General features: G+C 34.9%; 1 pseudogene; it reads left to right on the top strand.

Moving 5' to 3' along the window:
- The first annotated feature begins 1,637 nt into the window (after window positions 1-1,637).
- LOC105550147 lies at window positions 1,638-2,623 on the top strand (annotated as a pseudogene).
- The last annotated feature ends 3,915 nt before the right edge of the window (window positions 2,624-6,538 follow it).

Genomic DNA, 6,538 nt, shown 5'->3' with positions numbered 1-6,538 from the left:
GGATAAAGTGATTTTATCACATAACAATAGAGGGTTCAATTCTCCACAAAGACATAACAACCTTTAATGTGTATATGCTTAACAACAGATCATCAAAATACTTGAGGTAAAAACTGACAGATTACAAAGAGAAATAGATGAATAATTACTATCATTGGAGGCTTCAACACACATATATCTGTGGTTGACAGATCTAGTAGCAGAAAATCAGGAAGGACAGAATCAAACTGAGCAGCACCATCAATCAGCTGAATTTAATGGCCATTTATAGAATAATTAATGCAACAGCAGCAGAGTCTATAATCATCTCAAGTTCTTATGACATGCACCAAGATAGACCACATTCTGGGTCATAAGACACACCTTAAAAATGTAAAAGAGTAGAAATCTTTCAAAGCATGATCTCAAACAACAGAATTAAACTAGAAATCAACAATAGAAAGATAGCTGGAAAATCTCAAAGTACCTAGAAATTAAACAATACACTTATAAATAACACATGGACCAAAGAAGAAGTCTCAGGAGAAATGTTAAAGAATTTCAAGCTAAATGAAAATAAAAGCACATTTTATCAAAATTCACAGGATGTAGTGAAAGCAGCGTCTTGAGGGAAATTGAATGCATACATTAGAATAAAGAAAGATCTAAAATCAATAATCTAAATTCCCATCTCAGAAAACTGGAAGAACAAAAGCAAATTAAATCTAAACCAAATAGAAGAAAACAAATAATAGAAATCAGAGCAGAAATCAATAAAATTGAAAATCAATAGAGAAATTAAATGAAACCAAAATCTGATTGCTTAAAACAATTAATATTGACGAGGCTCTAGCCAGGCTAATTAAGAAAAAAAAAAAGAAGACACCAATTGCTAGTACAGTAACTGAAAAGGAGGCCATCACTACTGATGTTCTTTATCCTAAAAATAGTAAAAGAATATTATGAACAACTCTACCCCACAAATTTGATAACTTAGGTAAAATTAACCAAGTTTTTGAAAGATACAATCTACCAAAACGCACACTAGGAGAAATAGATGATCTAAATAGGCTTGTACTTACTGACGAAATTGAATCAACAATAACAACTTACCAAAACAAAAAGCCACCGAGCCCAGATAACTTCACTGGGGAATTCTACCAAACATTTGAGGAAGAAATAATACTCCCTACAACCTCTTCCAGAAAATAGAAGCGGAGGAATATTTTCTAACTAATTCTACAAGGCCAGCATTACTCTAATACCAAAACCATAAAAAGGAAGACTACAGACCGACACCCCTCATAAACATAGATGCAAAACCACCAACAAAATAGTGGCATATTATATCCCACAATGCATAAAATATTTTACATCATGACCAGGTGATATTTTTTCCATGTATGCAGGGATGGTTGACAATTTGCACATCAATTAATGTAACCCATCACGTCAACAGGCTAAAGAAAAATCATGCAATTATATCAACACATGCAGAGAAATCATTTGACAAAATCTAGCACCGAGTCATGATAAAAACCCTTAGTAAACTAGAAATGTAGGGGAATGTTCCCAACTTGATTAAAAAAAAAAAAGCCTACAAAAAAACCTACAGCTAAAATAGTACAAAATGAAAAGTCTCTCTTCTCTCTGTCCTCATGCCTAAGTCAGAGTCTCCTAAAGAGCCCGAACAGCTGAGGAAGCTCTTCCTTGGAGGGCTGAGCTTTGAAACAACGGATGAGAGACTGAGGAGCCATTTTGAGCAATGGGGAACGCTCACAGACTGTGGGGTAATGTGAGATTCAAACACCAAGTGCTCCATGGGCTTTGGGTTTGTCACATAGGCCACCGTGGAGAATGGGGATGCGGCCATGAATGGAAGGCCACACAAGGTGGATGGGAGAGTTGTAGAACCAAAGAGAGCTGTCTCAAGAGAAGATTCTCAAAGACCAGGTGCCCACTTAACTGTGAAAAAGATATTTGTTGGTGGCATTAAAGAAGGCACAGAAGAACATCACCTAAGAGATTATTTTGAACAGGATGGAAAAATTGAAGGGATTGAAATCATGACTGACCGAGGCAGTGGCAAGAAAAGGGACTTTTGCCTTTGTAACCTTTGATGACCATGACTCTGTGGATAAGACCGTCATTCAGAAATACCATACTGTGAATGGTCACAACTGTGAAGTTAGGAAAAGTCCCGTCAAAGCAAGAGATAGCTAGTGCTTCATCCAGTCAAAGAGGTTGAAGTGGTTCTGGAAACTTCGGTGGTGATTGTGGAGGTGGTTTTGGTGGGAATGACAACTTTGGTCGTGGGGGAAACATCAGTGGTCGTGGGGGAAATGTCAGTGGTCGTGGTGACTTTGGTGGCAGCTGTGGTGGTGGTAGATCTGGTGGCAGTGGGGATGGCTATAATGGATTTGGTAATGATGGAAGCAATTTTGGAGGTGGTGGAAGCTACAATGATTTTGGCAATTACAACAATCAGTCTTCACATTTTGGATCCCTGAAGGGAGGAAACTTTGGAGGTAGAAGCTCTGGCCTCTGTGGTGATGGAGGCCAATGCTTTGTCAAACCACAAAACCAAGGTGGCTATGGCGGTTCCAGTAACAGCAGTAGTTACGGCAGTGGCAGAATATTTTAATTAGGAAACAAAGCTTAGCAGAAGAGGAGAGTCAGAGAAGTGACAGGGAAGCTACAGGTTACCAAAGATTTGTGAACTCGGCCAAGCACAGCGGTGGCAGGGCCTAGCTGCTACACAGAAGACATGTTTTAGACAAATACTCACGTGTATGGGCAAAAAACTCGAGGACTGTATTTGTGACTAATTGTATTACAGGTTACTTTAGTTTCTGTTCTGTGGAAAGTGTAAAGCATTTCAACAAAACGTTTTGATGTAGATTTTTTTTTTTTTTTTGCACCAACGCTGTTGATTGCTAAATGTAATAGTCTGATCGTGATGCTGAATAAATTTTTTTTTTTTTTTTTTTTTTTAATAATGTGCTGTGTAAAGTTAGTCTGCTCTGAAGCCATCTTGGTAAATTTCCTCCGACAGTGTGAAGTTAGAATTCCTTCAGGGTGATGCCAGGTTCTTTTTGGAATTTATATACAACCTGCTCGGGTGGAGAAGCCATTGTCTTCAGAAACCTTGGTATAATTGAACTGATAGTTACTGCTGTGACCTGAATGAAGCTCACCAGTAAAAAGGATTACCCAAGCAAAATCATGAAATTATTGGTTATAAAAATGAGTGTTGGCACATCTTATACAATATACTAATAGAATAATGGTACCAAATAAAATTATAGATGGGAATGAAGCTTGTGTATCATCCATTATCATGTGCAATTCTCTTGAAAAAAAAAAGAAACTAGATGCTTTCCCACTAAAATCTGGAAAAATACAAGAATGTCCCCTCTCACTACTCCTATTTGCCAGTACAATAAGACAAGAAAAAGAAATAAAAGGTATACAGTTTGAAAAGGATGAAATAAATCTTTGTTCAGGAACACATGTTTGTCTATGTAGAAGATCCCAAAGAAACAACAACAAAAAAACTCTTAAAACTAAGTGATCATAGCAAAGTTGCAGAATACAAAAAAAGCGGTTTTCCTATGTACCAGCAATGAAAAATTGAAATATGAATTTCAAAACACAATACTATTTACATAAGCAGCAAAACTTAGGCATACACCTAACAAAGTATGTAGAAGATATATATTAATAAGAGTACAACATTCTTTTAAAAGAAATCAAATATCAAAATCAGTGGAAAGATACACCAAATATGTGGATAAGAAGACTTAATATTGTAAATATGTGAGTTCTTTCCAACTTGACCTGTGAATTCAATGCAATCTCAATATAAATCCTAGCATATTTTGAGGATATTGGCAAACTGATTCCAAAGTTTAAGTGGAAAGCAAAAGACCCAAATTAGACAACACAATACTGAAGAAATACAAAGACAGGGAGTTGACACTATCAAACTTCAAAACTTACTATAAATCTATAATAATTGAAGTGGTGTGGTATTGGTCTTTTAAGTGGAAAGCAAAAGACCCAAATTAGACAACACAATACTAAAGAAATACAATGACAGAGAGTTGACACTATCAAACTGCAAAACTTACTATAAATCTGTAATAACCGAGGTGGTGTGGTATTGGTCTTTTAAGTGGAAAGCAAAAGACCCAAAGTAGACAACACAATACCAAAGAAATACAACGACAGAGAGTTGACACTATCAAACTTCAAAACTTACTATAAATCTATAATAATTGAGGTGGTGTGGTATTGGCAAAAGAACAGAAAAAATTAATCAAGGAAGCAGAATAGAGATTTCAGGAAGAGACTCGGACAAGGTAGAAAAGGTAATCGAATGGAGAGAAGATCCATTTCAAAAAATGGTGCTGGAACAACTAGACCTCTACATGCAAAAAAATGAATATAGACTCCAGATTTTACAAATTTCACAAAAATTAACTTTTAGATTATAGACCTAAAAATAAAATGTGAAACTATAAAACCTTTAGAGTATAACATAGGAGAAAATCTAGGTGACCTTGAGTTTGGCAATGACTTTTTAGACACAACATCAAAAGCACAATCTATGAGAACAAATTGTAAGTTGGATTTTATTAAAATTTAAAATTTCGATTCTTTTAAATATACCATTAAGACAACGAAAGACAAACTACAGACTGGGGGAAAATTTTTGCAAAACATATCTGATAAAGCACTGGTGTCCACAATATACAAGGAACTGTTAGAATTCAACAATAAGAAAACAGCAACTCAATTAAAAAATAGGCAAAATATAATATCTGAACAGAAATCTCAGTGAAGAAGATATACACTTGGCAAATATGCATGTGAAAAGGTGCTCAATATCATATGTTATTAGAGAACTGTAAATTTAAATAACAATGAGATACCATATCTATTAAATGGCCAAAATCCAAAACATTGAAAACACTAAATGCTGGTGAGGATATGGAGCAACAGGAACTTGCATTCATTGCTGGTGGGAATGCAAAATAGTGTAGCCACTTTGGAAGACTGGAAGTTTCTCACAAAGCTAAATATTCTCTTCTTACCATATGATCCACTTTCCTAGGTATTTGCTCAAATGAATTGGAAACTTATGTCTTCAAAAAAAATCTGTACATGAAGGCTTATAGCAGCTCCATTTGTAATTGCCATATGTGGAATCAATTAAGATGTTCTTCAATGGGTGACTGGATAAACTGGTATATTCATACAATGGAATATTCAGTGATAAAAAGCAATGAAATATCCTCCCATGCAAAGACATGGAGAAACTATAACGAATCTTGTTAAGTGAAAGAAGAAAAGGCTCTACACGTGTAACTCCAACCCTATGACTTTCTGTAAAAGGTAAAACTATGGAGATGGTAAAAAGATAAGTGGTTGCCAGGGGTTGGGGTAGGGATGTGGATAAATAGGCAGAACACAAAGAATTTTTAGGGCAGTAAAACTAAATGGTGGATAAATGTTATACATTTCTGAACACCCACAGAATGTATAACACACAGAATTAACCCTAATATAAACTATGGAGTTTTGTTAACAATTATGTATTAATCTTGGCTCATTAATTGTAACAAATGTATCATATTATGGCAAGTTTTTCATTATAGGGGAAAGTATAGGTGGTATTGGGGCATTTTATTGGAACTCTCTGCATATTTTGTTTAATTTTCTGTAAACCTTGAGCTTCTCTAAAACACATGAAATCTATTAATTTTTAAGACTCTGTTCCCTAGAACATGATTTTAGGAGCCACTAACACCTGGCTTCAAAAACAGGCATGCAGGGATGGATTCATTAAAAGTGAATGACAAAGGCTTGGAAAGTTCTTCAGAGGACAATAAAACAGAACTGTAGAGGCCCTCTTAAAGCTCTTATAAAACAGGTAACTGTCTAAATTAAATGCCAAAGGGAATCCAGATGAAAAACACACACACACACAACTTGTGTTGATGGAATGGATATATTTGAAAGCACTGCAATGTTTTAGATAAAGAAAAAAATAATGTCTACTTTTAGAAAAATGAAGTTCTTTCATTTTTCCCAATATCTTAAGTTCTCAGTTTTCTAATATTATAGATAATGGAATTATTAACGGAGTATGCAGATATTTAAGGCACTGTTATTTTATCAGCTATTCAAGGTTCAAGACACAGTTCTAAAGTCATATAGGCTAATAATTTGGTTTTGTTTTGTGTGTTTATTTCAAAATTCTTTTAAATTAGTTTACCATGTATTTGATCTCTTTAGCTGATCATAAGTTCCTTGTCGTCTCTTCCCCAAAACAAAACTTTGGATACGGCAAGATTTCTACCAATGGTAACTGATCAACTTAAAATCTGTCCCTGAAGGAAAAAGTACTATTTATCCCAAAGCTGCTATAATTATTTTATGTCAGCCTACAATTGCTGTGGTTAGCCAACTAGAATACTTTCTTTTTGCTGGCCTCTTATTATCATGTATGAAAGATATATTCATTCTCAATATCCTTCTATTATTACTTTTG

This window comes from Mandrillus leucophaeus, unplaced genomic scaffold (genome assembly GCF_000951045.1).
Source record: "Mandrillus leucophaeus isolate KB7577 unplaced genomic scaffold, Mleu.le_1.0 Scaffold466, whole genome shotgun sequence".
In the NCBI taxonomy this organism is placed as follows: domain Eukaryota; kingdom Metazoa; phylum Chordata; class Mammalia; order Primates; family Cercopithecidae; genus Mandrillus; species Mandrillus leucophaeus.
This window is presented reverse-complemented; position numbering and strand designations above follow the sequence as displayed.